The sequence below is a fragment of the Cibotium barometz genome, chromosome 25, assembly GCF_041138505.1.
Source record: "Cibotium barometz isolate CiBa-2024 chromosome 25, ASM4113850v1, whole genome shotgun sequence".
Taxonomy (NCBI): Eukaryota; Viridiplantae; Streptophyta; class Polypodiopsida; order Cyatheales; family Cibotiaceae; genus Cibotium; species Cibotium barometz.
Genome location: NC_141070.1, coordinates 16947955 through 16966262, shown reverse-complemented (window position 1 = coordinate 16966262; position 18308 = coordinate 16947955). Strand labels below are relative to the sequence as shown.

The 18308-nt window shown below is 43.0% G+C and overlaps 1 pseudogene; it reads right to left on the bottom strand.

Moving 5' to 3' along the window:
- Window positions 1-5083: 5083 nt before the first annotated feature.
- LOC147624312 (25S ribosomal RNA) lies at window positions 5084-7245 on the bottom strand (annotated as a pseudogene).
- Between the last annotated feature and the right edge of the window lie 11063 nt (window positions 7246-18308).

The following is an 18308-nucleotide window of genomic DNA, read 5'->3' as shown; positions in this document are numbered from 1 at the left end:
CATGGCATGTGCAGTCTTGTATGAATCAGTGAGCTCACGCCTTGCATGAGCACTATTCAAGAAGCACCCACACAAGGCATGTGCGCTCTTGGGCAAATCCGCGAGCATGAACGCTTGCCAGTTCACCAAAGAGTGCCCACGCCTTGCATGGGTGCTATTCAAGAAGCACGCACATGTGGCATTTGCGCTCTTGGGCAAATCGACGAGTGTAAATTCTCCATCTTCACTCGGTTCTTGGAAAATTTAGTGAGACCGTTTAGCCAATTGGCAAGTATAAATGCTCGCAAATTTGCCTAAGAGCACCCATGCCTTTGTACTACATGGGTGCTTTACGTCCAATTGGTAGCGCCTGTGTGCTTTCCACATAGCCACTATGCACAAAGTGTCCATGTAGTACATATATAACGCTTATAGTGCTTCTCGCATAAGCACTATATACATGCTACATGAGCACTTAACATTCAATCGATGATAAAAAATGTTGGTGGATTGCATGCAATGCGCCCATGTACCGTGTAAGTTCCACCTATATGCTTCTTGCATAGCCACTAGGTGCCTATACACTTCTTGCATAGCCACTAGGTGCCTATACATTTCTCGCATAGCCACTAGGCACAAAGCACACATGTAGCATGTATGTAGTGCCTAAACGCTTTTTTCCTAACGCAGACGTGCTATATAGTTGCATAGACACTACATGTACAGTGTCGCATAGTGCATAGGTGCTACATGGGGGTTGCATAGGTGCTACATGCGTGTGTGTGTCCCATGTAGCACCTATGCACTATGCGACACTGTACATGTAGTGTGTATGCAGCTATATAGCACGTATGCGCCAAGAAAAAAGCACATAGGCACTACATACATGCTACACGGGTGCTTTGTGCCTAGTGGTTATGTGAGAAGTTTATAGGCACCCACGAGCTATGCGAGAAGCATATAGCTGCTACTTACATGGTAAGTGGGCCCATTGCGTGCAATCCGCCAACATTTTTGATCCTCGATTGAATGTAAAGTGCCCATGTAGCATGTATGTAGCACTTATGCGAGAAGTACATAGGCGCTATATATGTGCTACATGGACATTTTGTGCATAGTGGCTATGTGAGAAGCACATAGGCACTATATATGTGCTACATGGGGGCTTTGCATCGATTTGACGAGCGTTTTAGCTTGCTGATGGATGTAAAGCACCGGTGCTCTTAGGCAAATTTGCTAGCATTGACACTCACCAATTTGCTAAATGGTCTCACTGAATTTTCCAAGAGTGCACATTCCATGTGTGGGTGGATTGGATTGGTGCGTTGATGGGCGGACTGGTGGAGAGTACACGCATGCGTGAGATGTTGAAGCGAAGATGATATCACACGTGTGCCCAGGCTCTCTTGCACAGGCACGATTTGATGAGCCGATTCTTCAGAGTGCAGGACATAATCTGCTCCACGGATGCCCGTCACGGCCACAATTTTCTTCTGAGCATTGATTTGTTGGTCAACTTCATCGCCTTGGCCCGCCGACTGTTTCTCTTCGAGAACTTGCACAAATTCTGTATGTGCTGCTGGTATTGTGTTTGGCGGTTCCACATTATCTGCCACATGTGTGCCTTTGCGCCTTTCTTGCACGCGTAGAGGTTCATCATCTTCATAGACGGGAGGATGCTGTCCTCATTTGCTTGCTTGTTTACTGCTTCTATTTGATCGTTGGATGCCCTGCCTGTTTCTTCGCATGGGTCTTCTCCATCGGGGTTGTTTCTTCGCAGGGGTCTTCTCCATCGAGGCCGTCGTCATCTCGCTGGGTAATGAACAGATCGAAGAGGGGTAAACAAGAAAATGGTGAGCCCTCAAAGGCCAGCAGGAAGGCCCGTCTGACGCCATCTAGAACTGGTGCATGCCTCACGGGCTCTCTTTCCCTTAGAGAGAGAGACACACACACACACAGAATACGCATGCAGAGACGTCAATCGATTATGTTAATTGGGCTTACATATATAGAATACTCTGTGTCCTTTCACACAGAATACGCATGCAGAGACGTCAATCGATTATGTTAATTGGGCTTACATATATAGAATACTCTGTGTCCTTTCATATCTGAGTGGACACGAGCATTATTTACTTACAATAGCTTTGTGTCCATTTGATCATCAGAGTTTAGCTCATCAATTGGACACAAATTGCCCATATAGTGTTCTCCCATTAGTCATTAGAAAATTTTGGAGGTCATTTCTAAGGCTTTGTAAGAAATTCACAAACTCGTATTTTCTCTCTAAAAAAAAGATACCCTCATTAAATGTATACTTGACAAGAAATTGTTGCGTAAGTTATAAAAAAATGGATCTGACAAGGTATTGAAATATGTGCACTAGCTACAAGTCGCTCTCAACTTTCTGGGTTTGCAAAAGGCACTTACGTCATCATATGACACCTTTTCCAAAAATTTGATGCTACTCTCCTAACAGTCTACACTTACTGGGCAATTTGGCGTAGAATTTGGTGCTTTTGACATTACCATTGCGTCCAGAGTGTCTAAAACCCCCCATAAGGACTTTTTAATCACTTAATGCGCGCCAAATTGCATAAGCCTCTTCTCCTCTTCTTTTGGTCGTTTCTGCCTCGCCAGGTGTCCGATTTAAGTGATTCAAAAGTCTTTCTGGGGGGTTTTTGGCAGCTCTGGATGCAATGGTGATGTCAAAAGCACCAAATTCTACATCAAAATACCATCAAAAGAAATGTATAGACTCAAGTGTCTACAAAGTTTAGCTTCGAAGTGCTTTTTCTTATCCAATGATGACGTAAGCCTTATTTAATAAAGTAACTCTACCTTATTTGAAAAAGATACCCGCATTGAATGTGTACTCAATTGTTTTTTAAAAAGATACCCTCATTGAATGTAAACGTGACTATTCTTTGAAATTTTTCAATGAATTAATCTATTTTTCAACGTTACATTTGCTTCTTCCCCATTGGTTGTGCTCTATTTTCTCTCTCCTCTAAAAAAGGCCCTCCAAATGACCTCTGAAGTTTCCTAATGTCTTGCAGGTAGAATTGGCAAGTGTTTTGGTCCATCGATTGGATGTATAGCACCAGTGCATATGTGCTACATGGATGCGTAGCAACCAATCAGCGAGCATTTTTAGCTTGGCAATTAGATGATTTATGCCATATAGCGCCTATGCGCTCCTAGCATAGTACATAAGGGAGTGATCAAAGAAGAAAAATAACTTATTTAAGCAAAGGAATAGGAGAGAAAACCTCAGGAGTGTTTCTTGTGCAGTAATGGAAATCTTTATTGGCATGTTTTCACTCCCCAATTGGATGTAAAACGTTAATGTAGTGACTATGCATTTGGCACCGTGCTACATAGTTGCATACGCAGTTCTTGTATGGTACATAGGTGCTTCATGGGGGATTTAATTTTCTATGAAGAAGCACATAGGTGCTACATGGGTGCTTTACATCCAATTTGCATGAAAGCACTATGCAAGAAACACATAGGCACTACATAGGTGCTTTGCATCCAATTCGCTTTTGCCAATTTGTATAAAAGTGCTATGTAGTGCCTATGCAAGAAGTGCATATGCACTACATGAGCACTTTCCATCTAATTTGCTTGCTGGTTTGATGTAAGTGCTCTCGCATTATTGCATGGATGCTTTGGATCTAATTAGCAAGCATGTAGCATGCAAAGGATTTGTTACATGCTGAGTGTAAACAAGCTTAGAGTTGGTAGGAAAAAAGGATAAAAATTCTAGCACAAATATACTAATATAGTTTACAAAAGAGAGAGTGGAGCTAATGGGGGGAGAAAACCAATTACAAGTGGTGTGGCAACACCAAAGAAATTTGAGATGGATGTAAACTCATCTAAACCATGTAGGTGTCCATGCTAGAATCGTATCCTTGACTCAAATCTTGTTTATAATTTGCAGTTTATAATTTGCATGTAATAAATCTTTTTTTTTTTGCTGGATATTTAAGAAGCCCACCATAGAGAGTTTCGTTCCTTACTTGCTAGAAGTGCAGGTGTGGCTTCACCAAATGTGTGCCGTGTGAGCTTTCTCTTGTGAGACCCTCCCTTCTATGTGACCTTCTGCTTATGAGCTTGTAGATCTACCCTTTCTACACCTGAGGGTTACAAGGATGAAAGTGTATCAAATCAAAATACTCTTGGCCTTCCATTCTGCACTGACTTTATATCCATGCCTATATAAGGGTATTTATGTATGGTGTTCAAAATGCCTAATCAATCTAATCTATATGCTAGATGTGACTACACACACACACACACACAAAAAAAATTGGTTTCAATTTTGAGTGCGTTCGCAGATTTCAAAAAATAGTTTAAGGTTTTCTCCTGAAAGGCAGCACCTGAAAGGCACTCCATGAGAACCGGGTGGGTCAGGGTCATGTAGGTCAAAGGTGTGGATGATACGAGGTGTGATGTGGGTGGGAGACATAAATTTGTGTATGTTTGGCGTGGGGGGCGATGTGTGTAAGGGGGTGGGGTTCATTGTTGTAGAATGGGTGAATGGAGAGAAACAATTGAGAGGCCCTTTAGAGTAATCCAATGGCACGGTGTCTCTGTGTGTGCAAGTGCTTTGCGGGGGGGGCACCAAGGGGGGGGGGGATAACACACAGTCCCATGGTTGGGTGGGTGAAAGGGGGGAGGGGATCAAGGTGTGCTCGAGAGCAGACCAAAGAGATGATTGCAATCCCCTCCATCCATAAAAGAAAGGGTGCATCGGAGAGGTCACCCATCCTAGTACTGTTCTAGCCCAAGTCCATTTAACCGCGGAGTTCTAATGGGATCTGGTGTATTAACACCGGTATGACTGCACCATACTCTTCACAAGGCATCATCATGCGTATACATGGCACACTCTCAAGGCAATGGCACATCCCACGTGACTTGCTAAAAAAACCCTAACATGAGGCAATAATTCTACATCGCAAGTCCCTCATTCATCAATGTAGAAGGGGAACCTTGAGCAAAAAGACACTTGAAGGATTTGCACAGGCAGCAGGCCTACAAAACCCCACAGGCAGCGGGCCTACAAAACCCCACAGGCACATGCAAAGAGGGGACAAATTGGTGCGGTGAGATAGGCTGAATCTTAATGGATCGTAGCAGCAAGGCTACTCTGCCGCATACAATACCTGGCCACATATTTAAGTTGTCTGCAAAGGAGTGTAGCAGTAAGGCTAATCTACCATAAACAAAACCGGTCACATATTTAAGTCATCTACAAAGGATTCATCTCCCCAATTGTTTGGAATTTCCATTCTTCAGAGCCCTCGGGGTGGCCGCTTCCACCACCTTGGGGGAGGCTCTCGATACATGCTCTCGAAGATGCACGAGCACCCCTACTATAAGTTGGGTAATAATCGAGAGAGGTAGAGAGCACTTTGTCTATTATGGATTCTGACTTAGAGGCATTCAGTCATAATCCTACACATGGTAGCTTCGTGCCACTGGCTTTTCAATCAAGCACAATGACCAATTATGTGAATCAATGGTTCCTCTTGTACTAAGTTGAATTACTATTGTGGTACCGCTCACATCAGTAGGGTAAAACCAACCTATCTCAAAGAGGTCTAAACCCAGCTCATGTTCCCTATTCATGGGTGAACAATCCAACACTTGGTGAATTCTACTTTGCAATGATAGGAGACATCTCTAGCTTCCGATCATGTTGCTATCCACACTGCCACGTCCCGATTCAAGAATACTAACTTGATTCCCTTTTGATGCACAAGCTGCATTGCACCCTTAACACAAAACTGCCCCATCTCTTAGGATCGACTAACCCATGTCCAATTGTTGTTCACATGAAACCTTTCTCCACTTCGGTCTTCAAAGTTATTTGAATAGTTTCTAGTACCACCAAGATCTACACTAGGGACCATTTCACTCGGGCTCACACCCAAAGCTATGCCATGACCTCCATGCCCTCCTACTCATCGAGACCTCGCATTTGCCTTGATGGTGGCTAGATATAAGTCATGTGCTTTAGTGCCATCCATTTTCGGGGCTAATTGATTTGGTAGGTGAGTGGTTACACACTCAGTAGATTTTGACTTTCATGACCATCGTCCTGCTATCTTAATCAATCAAGACCCTGTGTGGGATATAGGTTAGCATGCACTTTATCACCGTAGCCGGCTTTGGGTTCATCCCACATCGCAAGTTCCACTTACCAAAAATGGCCCACTTGGAGCTCCCATTCTACACTGGGTTTCAACAGAGCAACCTCAACCGTATACCTATTTAAAGTTTGAGACTAGGTCGAGGGTGTTTCACCCCCAATGCTTCTAATCATTTGCTTTACCTGATAAACTTTGACGAGCTCCAGCCATCCTCCAGGAAACTTAGGAGGGAGCCATCTAATAGATGGTTTTATTAGTCTTTCACCCTTATACCTAAGTTTGATGTATGATTTGCATGTCAGTATCGCTACGAGCCTCTACTAGAGTTTCCTCTAGCTTCACCTTGCTCATGCATAGTTCACCATCTTTTAGGTCCAAGCAGGTACGCTCCCACTCAAACCTTTCACTGAAGATCATGGTCGATCGATGGTGCACCCTCTCTGAGGGGGATCCTACCTGTCAGGTTACTAGCACCTTTGTGGGTTTTCCACCCACCAACTCGTGTACATGTTAGACTCCTTGGTCTGTGTTTCAAGACGGGTTGGATGGAAAGTTGCACGTGTAAAAGGCTACCTACCACAAGCGGCACACATTTCATTCCTCGACCAATGTGATAGCATTGGAAAGCCGACTAGAGCTCGCTCTTGTGCCGCCCACACCAACCCATGCTGACAACACCTCGTGTCGAGCGGCGGCAGACTAACTCGTACCATTTTGCGTCTGACTGGGGTGTACCCACAACCTCCATTCCCTTCCCTCCAAGTAATTTCAAGCACTTTTTAACTCTCTTTTTAAAGTCCTTTTCATCTTTCCCTCGCAATATTTATTCAGTTTCTTGCCCGTATTTAGCCTTCAATGGTGTTGCGCTTTGATAGTGTAGTAGCGGCGACTAAAGGATCAGTGCAGTAGAGGCAGAGCAGAACCCATGACGCATGATGTGAGCACCACCTCAGTAGGCGAACTATAATCGCCGTAGAGCCGTTGCCAAGATCAAGAAGGCACTATTTAAAAAGAGTGATCAACTACTGCAGAGAAGGATAATGCTGAGAGTAGTGTGTGCCGACTTACTATCGGTGTGATGTGTAATGAAGTATAGCTTTGCAAACACTCGTTATAGTTGATGCTTATTTCATGAAGCTTGTAGCATGTTGAATTTGGCAAGTGTTCATCTGTACTAGGTATCAGTTTTGTGTGACTATGTAATTCTTTTGAAATGAAATCAAGAACACACTTGCCATTGCCTCTCTCTTTTGTGTCACATGGTATTCTAGTGTGTCTAAGTGTGTTGTGTTTTTTCTTAATGGTACATGCTGTTGTGTAAGAGAGAGAGTGTGAGCTGGAAAACACTGTGCATGAGCGTGTCCAATTGAGTAGAATCTGTAATGTTCCTCATGACCACATAAGGGTTGGTGTTTTGAATCCAGAATTTTTGGTGGAAGTATATGTGTCTCCCATGGCATTGCGTGATACACCGGACTCCTGTCCTGCCATTCCGTTGTTAGTGAAAATAGCAAGAAACACCTGACAATCCTACTGGAACAAAACCTCTGTTGGGGACCAAAACCTGTGCTGGGTAGCATCCTACACCAGTAAGCAAGGGAGAGTGTAAATCCATTTCAAGTAAAATCACGATGAAAATGCAACATGAAAGGAATTCTTTTAGAAAAGTCAACATGAAGAGCTTTTCACGACATGACCTGACCAAATTCAAGCAATGTTTCACGTGTGTTCATGAACCTTAAGAGGGTAAAAAGTGATGCCTACCAAGAGACCCTCTAGGAAGCTTGCAGCACAGCAAGGAGTACTTCGCACCGTCATAACCAAGAAGAGAGTGCGGAAACATCCACTAACCCGCACGATCAAGAGGTAGCATCAGAACTTAAGTACAAATTGGACCAAGAAAAGGAGTGCCAAGAGTGAGAAGCAATGCAGAATCCAGGTCTGAAAGGTTTAGAAAGGGTGGAGCAACCAAACCAAGAAAAACGACCACAGGAAAACCCCTGGAAACGGTTCAAGGGAGACATGGTGTCATTAGCCAAAATCCAGGTGTATTAGGTGATAAAGGGGAAGATGTAGATTTGCATGTGAAGAGGTTTGAGCAATACTGGAAAGTGGCTAGACCTCGGGATTTAGAAGAACCAGACCTGAGTGAAATCTGCAAAGATGCCTTCATGAATACCTTCAAGGACAAAGCCACGGAGTGGGTGTCAAGATATTAGGACAACCATTTCTAGACCTATGAAGAAGTCATGATTGCCTTTTTGGGGAGATTGCGCAAGATAAACTCTGTGATCAAATGAGAGAACTCCGACAAGAGGACATGGACGTGGTAGCTTATGCAACAGAATTGTTAACCTTGAGGCAGAGAGTGGCAGAACAAACCCGACCCTTGATACAAATTTTTACCGATTGGTTTCTCCAAGGGCTTAAGCCGGACATCCATGCAACAGTCACAACACGAAGCAAGCAAAAATTGAAGAAGAATTCGAGGAGTTGGTGGAGCTAGCCAAAAGGGTGGAAAAAAGAAGTCAGGAAAGGAGACAAAAAAGGAAGCCCAAGAAGAGTGTCACCACTGAAGAAAAAGATCAAGAGACTCTTCACAGAACACTCCAGTTGCAAAAAAGAAAGACAATAAGAAGAAAATTGGGAAGGTACCAGCAAGTTTCGGAGAAGTGATGCAGCAGATGAAGCAGCTGGTGCAAGAAATGAAAAAAGGCAAAGGCACATATTTTCGGAAGAATGTGTTATGTTCCCAATGCAAGAAGGAAGGTCACATCAAGGAGGAATGCACTGTACCTCCAACTTGCTCTATTTGTAACATGGACAACCACAATACGTGGAACTGTAGATACAACATGAAGAATATAGCTCCTATGGTGAACAACATAGAGGGGGCGGAAAGAAGACCCCCTGGAATGGGAAGGTATGGAAATAGAGGTCGCAAAAATTTTTCAGGGAGAAGAGGCCAAGGAAGTTCTGGAGGAACCACCAACTTCACATGGTACTATTGTTAATAGCCTGGACATACTAAAGCAGGATGTGCCATGAAGAAAAAATATGATGAAGAAAGGCAAGCAGAATTGATGTAGCTCAAGGAGAATCCGCCAAGTGCCAACATGATGCAGGCAAAGGACACGTAGTTAGAGGTTCATGATATCCTAACAGTGTTACAAGGGCTAAGGAAAGTGAATCGGGTGTGGTGATAACTTTGCTTGGTGATCAAAACTCACCCAAAGGCCCCAAAAAGCCAGCTATGGACTGGGGACAATAGGAGAAGGTGAGAATTCAAACCACTAGGGAAATAGAAAGAAGTCAAGGCAAGCAAAAGAAGGATGACTCAAGTGAAATCACTGAAGATTTTTTGGAAGCAAGTGGAAGCAAGCATGCGGAGCACTTTGACAAAGAATGCTTGGAAGAAAACCAAAAAAATGCTGACTGGCTACAAACAAATGTGATGTCAATGCTGTTGGATAGACAAGTTTGGCTAAAACAAGTATTGGACTTATGTCCAAGGTTCAAGGCCAAAATTCTCATGGCAGGCGTTGAAGGAATGAGTAAAGAACTGAAGCAGATGGTAGAGGAAGAAACCTTGGAATGTGGCAATATGCAAGCAAAAGAACCATTAGCATCCAGAGATGATGAAGTGGCCAAAGTCACAATTCAACTCAACTATGTTCTCATTAATAATACAGTGCTGGATGGAGGGTTTGGAGCGAATGTTGTCACTAAAGAAACTGCATTAGGATTGGGCTTCAAGTGGGAGCCCATTCAATTCAACATAAAAATGGCTGGACAACAGGGTGGTGGTACCAAAAGCAATCATAAAAAATGTCTCAATGAGGATCAAACATTCAAGGTCAACTTAGTAGTTATCACCACAGAAAACCACACTGGGTCCTACCAGGTATTATTAGGAAGGCCCTGGCTGAGACATGGAAAGGTAAAACAAGACTGGGGCAGGAACATAATCACCATCAGAAGGGGAAAGTGGAAGGAACATGTGGATCTCATGGATGAAAAGAAACCAGTGAAACCTGCTCAAAGGCCAGTCCATGCCGAAACTTTCAACATGGAAGAAGGCTTTGATGACGATGTGAAGAGGCCAAAATACTCTACGAACATCTAGATCTAGTGTCCTTATACATGATAAATGTGGGGGAAGCAATAAAGCATCATGAAGAAACAAAGGGTGGAAACACGGAAGTGGCAAATAATCAAATAAAGAATGCGGAAGCAGATTCTGGGAAACAAGAAAACTCAAACTAAGCAAAACATTGCAGGAGAAGGCCTCGTAAAGAAATTAAGTGGGCCCAAAATCTAGAGCAAGCAGAAGAAATCTAGGAAATCAGGGAGAGGGTGCAAAAGGAAAAGGAGAACCAAGAAAACAATGCAGAAAAAGTCAGCCCGGACAAGTTATAGGAGGTCAATCTAGGGGAGGAAGAAGCCGTTAATATTCTTCTACTAAGGCCCTGGCACCTTTGAGCTTTCTTATTTCCTCATCAGCATTGGGTACTCACTCCTTTAGGAATTGTTGGTTTCTCCCTTTGCTCCTCTAGGTCCGGCCCTTTGTGGTTGATCCTTTGATCCCCCTCTTCTTTCGATTGGGTGGATCCGGTGTCGATCGTATCTTCTTCGGATCCATCTTGGATTGTGACCCTTGTGTCACCCGTACCCACTTTTTTCACTCTTCTCCTATGGCCAGTTCTGGAAATAGTCGCATCTACTCAGTTCTTTCCCTTGTCTCCTAATTGAGCTTGGGTTTGTGTCAGGACATTGAGTGGTGTGATATTTCCAGGCTGCACACTAATGGTTCGGATGGTGGCCTGATTAGCAATGGAAGTCGAACCACTTGCGCGGTATGGACAATCCTTTTAAATGATCAATACCACATTTAGTGCAAGTGAGTACTGGCATGTCATTGGGTGTAGCAGTCACTTGTTGGGGTTGGTGCGCATATGAACCATATTCTTGTTTGGCACTCAGTGATTCGATTCCGCCCTCCACATCCAAAACATTAGCAGTCCTCTCCTCATTTTCAAGTTCATGTCCTTGCCCTTCCACTGTACCGTGGTTTGAAACGCGTGTACTGGCGTGTTATTCTCTGTAGGACGTAGAATTGAGGTGTGACCTCTGTAGTTTCCTTATAGTACTCTCCTCTAAGTTCTACTTCACGTACCACATCAACATCTTCTACGGCTCTTCAATCAATACTTGGTTGATTTTAGCTTGCGGTGGTTGTGGTGGTAGAACTGGTGGTGGCAAAGGTGAAGCATCTTGTAACCGGAACATCCCCCTAGGTAAATAGGAAGAGTTGGGTTGTCATGCGCTATAGGAGTGATTTGTTTAGGTGGCGCTAATAAAGCCAATGGAGCTCTAAGAGCTGGTAGCTGTGCAACATTTTGGAATCTTGGATATCTGCACACATTGAAGTGTCATGATTCCCTAATTTTACACAGTGTGCACAATAGAGTAATGGCCTTGCTCTTAATTGTGGACATTCGGTGGTAGTGTGATTCAATCTGCACATAGAGCACCACACCAACTCCCTGCAGGGGTAAAGATGGTTATGCCCATGCCCAGATGTTTCTCTTCCCTCCTTTACCTTCAATTTCTCTTGTATTGCGTTATTGAGCTCGTTCCACAGTCATGTTTCCGACTTGCTTGCTCCGAGTTCCAATTTCTTGGTGACTTGAGACACGAGAAGTCATAGTTGCTGAAGATGTTTTGACATCTTTCGGTTGCGGCAATTCCAGCATATTATCTTCATATTCAATTGCCGATTTGCAACATGCATCAAGAGTAGCTGGTCGAGCTAGTACCAGATAATCATGCATCTTATGGTCTCTAACCCCTCTCCGACGGAAGCAAGGCAATAACTGATCATCAGTTAACCTCTCCCGTAGTTTGCACCTTGAATGTAAGTGCTTAAGTCGAGACACCTGGTCTCTCATCGACTCCATTTCCTTTTGTTTGATATTATGCAGCTACGCTGCCACAGGGCTCCATATGTCACCACTTCTAGCAAAGCTGACACAAACACGTTCTTAAGTCGAGTGAAGTTAACCTTATCCTCGGGTTTGAGGGTATCGGAACCACTGATGTGCTTCCCCTTCCAAGGTCAGTGAGAGCTTGAATCATTGTCACATCACTGAGACAGGCCCGTAGGTTTCACATGTGGATTCAAAAATCTCTACATGTTGGAGAGGATCTCTATCCCTAGAGAATTTTTGGATGAGTTTGGAATGATATGTGGCTTCATCTGGGAGGGTCGGGATTCTAGAGCAATGCCTAGTTCTCTAACCATTCCTCGGCCCATCTCTGCCACCATATTTAACAAATCTGTCCTTATGGCTGCATTAAGGTCAATGATTGGATCCATTCTTGATCTTTGAGGGATTGTTCCTCGTCCTCTTCCTGTGTTGGCTCTTCTAAGTATCTCCAGTCCATGTGTTGGCTCTTCTAGGTATCTCCAGTCCATGGGATGGTCCTACCACTATACCTTGGAGTGGCTCATCTCATTAGTTGCCTCTGTGCGCCTTTACAGAATTAAAAGTTCCATGTCTTGTAGGTAGGATCATTAGGTAGGTAAGTTCCGCTCAATATCTATTTTGGTGTACAGACAGTCCTGCACTTCACCCGCCACTCTTGCTAGATTATCCCCTTCTTCTAGGGTTACAAACCCTTCCTCGGCTCTATGGGCTCCTCATTTATGGGTTCTAAGTTTGGAATTTCTCCCTCACTTTTTCCCATTACTAATTTTGGCTCCTTACCCCATGATTGGAGCAGGTTTAAACTTCCCAGCTCCTTTTGTTCAACTCTCGCCCTTCGAGGATCGAGCTCTTGTTTCCTTAAGCTCAACTTTCATAGCTGTCGTTCCACCTCACTCCTTCTGAGATCTAACTCTACTTCCTCTGAGAGGTGGAAAAGAATACTTGACCCGTCTTGGCCGCACTTTCCATGTCTTGTCTCATTAACAACCTTGAATTTGACATTTGGATGGGCACTTCTTGTCTTGGACCAAGTCCAGCACTAGTTGACAGACCCATGCCCACAGATTGCACTTCTTCATCATGACTAGTTTGGAGACCAAAAAATCCCCAGGCGATATCACGGATACCACTGAACCTGGTTGGGGAGGGTGGTTTCTCCTCTTCCCGAAACACAGAGTACCTCAGCCCTTCTTTCATGGACTCTTCACTACTAGTTTCAACGATGATCAAGTTCCTTGAGACACTCAAGTGAGTGCTTGCTGAGTGACCTAAACCCACACTTTTTTTATAGGAAGATCCTAGGTGATTCGATGCACTATCATCAAGTGTAAGATCGTCTCCAACAACGAGCTTCCCAAATCTTAAGTACATGTATGTATGATTTGATAAGCTAGTTTGGTGGCCCAATTTAGTTTTGATCAGATTCTATCGATTTGTTCCTGAGGCCATGAGATTGCAGAGAACATTTCACAGCGTGAAGTGTCAAAAAACAGTTCATGTCGTGAACATTTTTTTGCACTTTCACGTGTTCAAAAATTTTTGCTCTTGGGGTCAAAATCCCTCGTCCTTGTTGTAGGCACACCTCCTTTCCCGACCTTCGTAGCCTTAACCTGACTATACCAAACTCATGCGTTGGATTGGACTAAACCATGAGTTTGCAAGAAAAAGTTCACGTCGTGAACAAAAAAGGGTTCATGCCGTGAAGGTCTTCTAAAATGGCTCACGTCGTGAATGAATTGGTTCACGCCATGAAGAGTTCTGAAAAAGTTCATGGCATGAATGAATTTCTGCACTTTCACGATTCTTAATCTTGTCAGACCTCGTGGCGTCAGAGGTGTCAAGATAAGGTTACCTATTTTTGGCAAGGCAATCCCGTGATTTGCAATGTTAATTGCGGCTGATACGTTGAGAGCGGTTCGTGGCGTGAAGTTGCAGAGAACAATTCACGATGTGAACATTTTTCTGCAGTTTCACATGGAAACTTCCCCCGTCGACTATTATGATTTTGGGTGCAAAAATACTTATCCAACCATTCCCAAAACGATTGTGCCACATCTAAGGAGTGGAATACAAGTTCAAGGCACAGTCAATGGCTCCTTATTTTTTTATTTTTGTGATTTTTTAGAAAAGAAGAAAATAAAACACCAACCTGCTTATTCATGTTGATGCTTCCAATGATGCAAATATCAAAATTAACTAGAAAAAACAGTGAAGCTCAAGCTCTATTCTAAGACCACTCCACTACACACATACACAACAAACACAACCAATTTCACACGATTTCTTACTTCTACACAAATCTTATCCATTCATTTTCTACACAATGCACTACCAGAATGCAAGGGCAATCATGAATCTTATGCAATGTGAGCTGAAACTCCAAGAGGAAGGAAGAAACAAAGGTGTTTCCCTGCAGACGGCACCAAAAATGTTATGGGCTACCACACCTCCAAGAGGGAACTCAATGCATTCACCTAAAGGATGAGCAATAGATGACAACCGTCGATGCTTCGAACTTGAGTCCCTTGAGGCCTCCAAGCTCACTTGTTAAGCTCCAAACCTCCAAGCTCCACCTCCACGCTGTCACCGTAGAGTCGCTCACACCATCGCATAAGGAAATCACTCTCTCTCACTCCCCTACACACAAGCATGAATCATACAAGCATAAAAGAGGCACAATGCTAGAATGCTCTCTCTCTCAATCTCTCTCAAGACACAAAGAAGAGCTCTCTATAGCACAAAAGGGGATTGTGTTTTTTTTTATAAGAAAATCCCTTATATACCTTTTGGTCCTTATTCACACTTGGGCGCCCAAAACTCACTTAACTAGGCCTTGGGTGGCCAATGTCTCATAATGTACAACTTTTATAGTGCCGTTTCATGACACTTATTAATGTCCTCAATTGGAGGAGCATGTTTGTTAATCCAAAATGGGATTAACATTGGCATATTTGGGGCAACCTTGATGATGAAGATATGAAGTGGCCTATTGAAGAGGATGAGGGAGTGGAGTAGGGGAAGAAGATGAGATCTTTCTTCTTCCCCTCGCCTGTTTGGGGGAACCTTGATGATGAAGATATAAAGTGGCCTATTGAGGAGGATGAGGGAGTGGAGCAAGGGAAGAAGATGAGCTCTTTTGTGAAGGTTGTGGAAGTGGGCACCATGGGCATGTAATAGATTATGTGGACAAAGCAAAGACTTGTTGAGTCCCTTCTTGAGTAAGTAAGATATCAAGTGGTGCTAGTTCCTCACTAGATGTTTCTTCTTCTAATCCAGGCACATCTATCAATAGTAAGCAGGTACATCTATCAGGTACATCTATCAATAGTAAGCAGGTACATCTATCAATATTGTGGATCATTAATTAGGGTTTTTTTACTTCTTATAGCATCATCTTTATGTAACGTATCTGAGCTGTTAGGGGAAACCCCTCTATTTTTTGGACATAATCCCATGGGACCGCCTATTTGATGTAAACCAAAGCCTACTTAAGGCATGTCTAGTCTCCATAGAGTTCCTGGATCTTCCGCCTTTGCATTAGGAGAGATAAAGCAAAATGAATTGAGCCCACTTTGTATGTTCCCATAGGTTCTTCTCTGGTCAGGGTATCTAACAAGGTTATCTGTAATGATTGAATAGGGTGTCTTGGGGAAATTAGAGTTGAAACTTTGGTTCTTTCCATGGTGCCTATTTCTAATGTGGCAGATTTGATCATTATGCTAGGTAATGCAAATTTCTTGGGCAAACAGGGAAAGGAAAAAGAGGGGAATGGGAAGGGCATGTTACTCCAAACAAGTAGAATCAACAACAAATGCAAAGGGTAACAACAACAAAAGCAAAGGGTAACAATGGGACAAAGGTCATTCAAAAAGAGAGAATGAAATAAAAAAGAGAGGGAAAGCTATAGCCAAGGAGGAGGCAGGGGGAGGAGTGACTCAGTCAAGGGATGGTCCAACAAAGTAAAATAGAAAAAGGTCATCTCAAATAGAAGATGGTTAATTGATAAATGGGGGCAGGTGTTTGGACAATTCAGAGTGAAAAGCACGAAGGGTTACCCCCCTTATCTCCTATCACATTCTCTAAGAACTCATTTGATGTGATGCAAGAGGATGATAGCGACTCCTCAACTCAACTAATTAGAATATTTTAAATGCTTGGGTAACTACAAGAGGACATTCTTGCAAAGAGTGGTCTCATAAGGAGTGAGCATATCCACACTACTTCTTTTTGCAAGAAGTGGTCATACCCAAACTCCCGAGGAATTCACTTTCCATAGAAAGGGGATGTCACTTGCGTGCATGAAACTCATAAAAACACCCTATTTAAGTTTCTCTAAAAAATAAACTATACCCCTTTCTAAGCATATAAGTCCCAATTACGAAATTCAAGCACCCCCTATTTAAGGTTTAAAAATCAAATAGCAGATATTGATGTTATACATGTGACAAGTTGCAGTCCATGTAAATAGCATGGATGTAAGTGCTAGAATCACAAAGACCTACATGTACTCTCCCAAAATAGTTCCATGTGTGGTTAGCTTAAAAGTGTAGTAAACTAATCAAGTTTTTAAACTACACTACTAGATCACATATTGTAAACTGTAAGAAGAAACAAAACCGGGCTTTAATTCTCCCCTGCTCCCTTGTCCCCCACCCCCCACCACCATAAATCCCCCTCATCGCCTAACTTATAAGCTAAAGCCCCCCCCCCCCTCCCTTACACTCACATGATACCATAAGTATAACTTGTGAATCCCTTAAGCCCACACTACTTCTTGTAAGGAGTAGTCAATACCCACACTACATGCAAGGAGTATTCATACCCACATTACTTCTGATAGTATAACTTGTGAATCCCTTAGGCCCACACTACTTCTTGTAAGGAGTAGTCAATACCCACACTACATGCAAGGAGTATTCATACCCACATTACTTCTGATAGTCCCATTGATATTTAGACCACGTAGGAGAAGGAAGTGGAAATGGTACCCAACAATTCTCTATAATGATAAAAATTTGGGTGGTATATCTTAGAATGTGAGGGATTAGTGACAAAAGTAAGGCTAGTTCTCTTTGAGGGCATGTAGTGGAAAATAATAATGCTTTATGGGCCGTACAAGAGCATAAATTGCATTGGAAAGGGGAAAAGAGAGGAAGAATAAGCTCAATAGTGGCTAGTGTTCTATCGGCAACTTGCTAACCACCCTAATGGCAGAGCCCTAGTCATTGAAATTCAACAGGAAGAGAAAAGAGTGTGGATGATAAACATCTATGGGGGTGGTGTACAACTAAGTAGAGGGTAGAGTCATGGACCTTTCTTGAGAAGTTGAGCACCTCTTACCCTTGGATTCTCATGGGAGGTTTGAATATGGTAGAAGAACATGTAGATAGGCAAGGAGGGAGCTCAATTATCTTAATGGGCTTAGAGAAAAGAAAGTGGAATGAGATGGTTAGAAATTACAAGAGAGTGGTGCTTAGATAGGGGGACACACCTTCTTCACTTTTCAATACCTAAACGTGTGGATTGGTGGATGGTTGGAAATTATCTGAGAGTGGTGTGCTTAGATAGGGGTACAGACCTTCTTCACTTTTCAATACCTAAACATGCCATTTATGACAAGATTCGCCGGTCTTTTATCAGCAAGGTGATGTGAAAGTTGGGGTTTGGGAGACATACACTTTTATGCTTAGCATGGGGGACAAGTCTAATCTTCTCCTAAATGGTGTGTTAGTGGGAGGGTTTGCAATTCATAGATCTGTTAGACAAGGGTACCCATTTGTGGAGGAACAAATTCAGCCACAAAGCTTGTAGTTGGTTAACTTGAGACAAAGTGTGCCTACCTAAAGCAATCAAGGGGTTGGGGGGGGTAACACATATTTTTTAAAAAATCGTGTTGTAGCTAGGGTATCTACCATGCTAGCCAAATCCATCCACATCAGGAGGAATTATGGACCATCATGATAAAAGACAATGTGTAAGGCCTTTGTCGATATAGGAATGGGATCTAGTTAGGATAGACAAACTATTCTCTTATGCCCCCTTGAAAATCATTGCTGCCTCATTCGTAACTTTCCTAATCAGGTAGTTGGAAGTCCATCTTAGGCATTATACAATGGAATGGATCTATAAGAATAACTAGCAATTCATTTCTTTCTTGTCATATTTGGTGGTC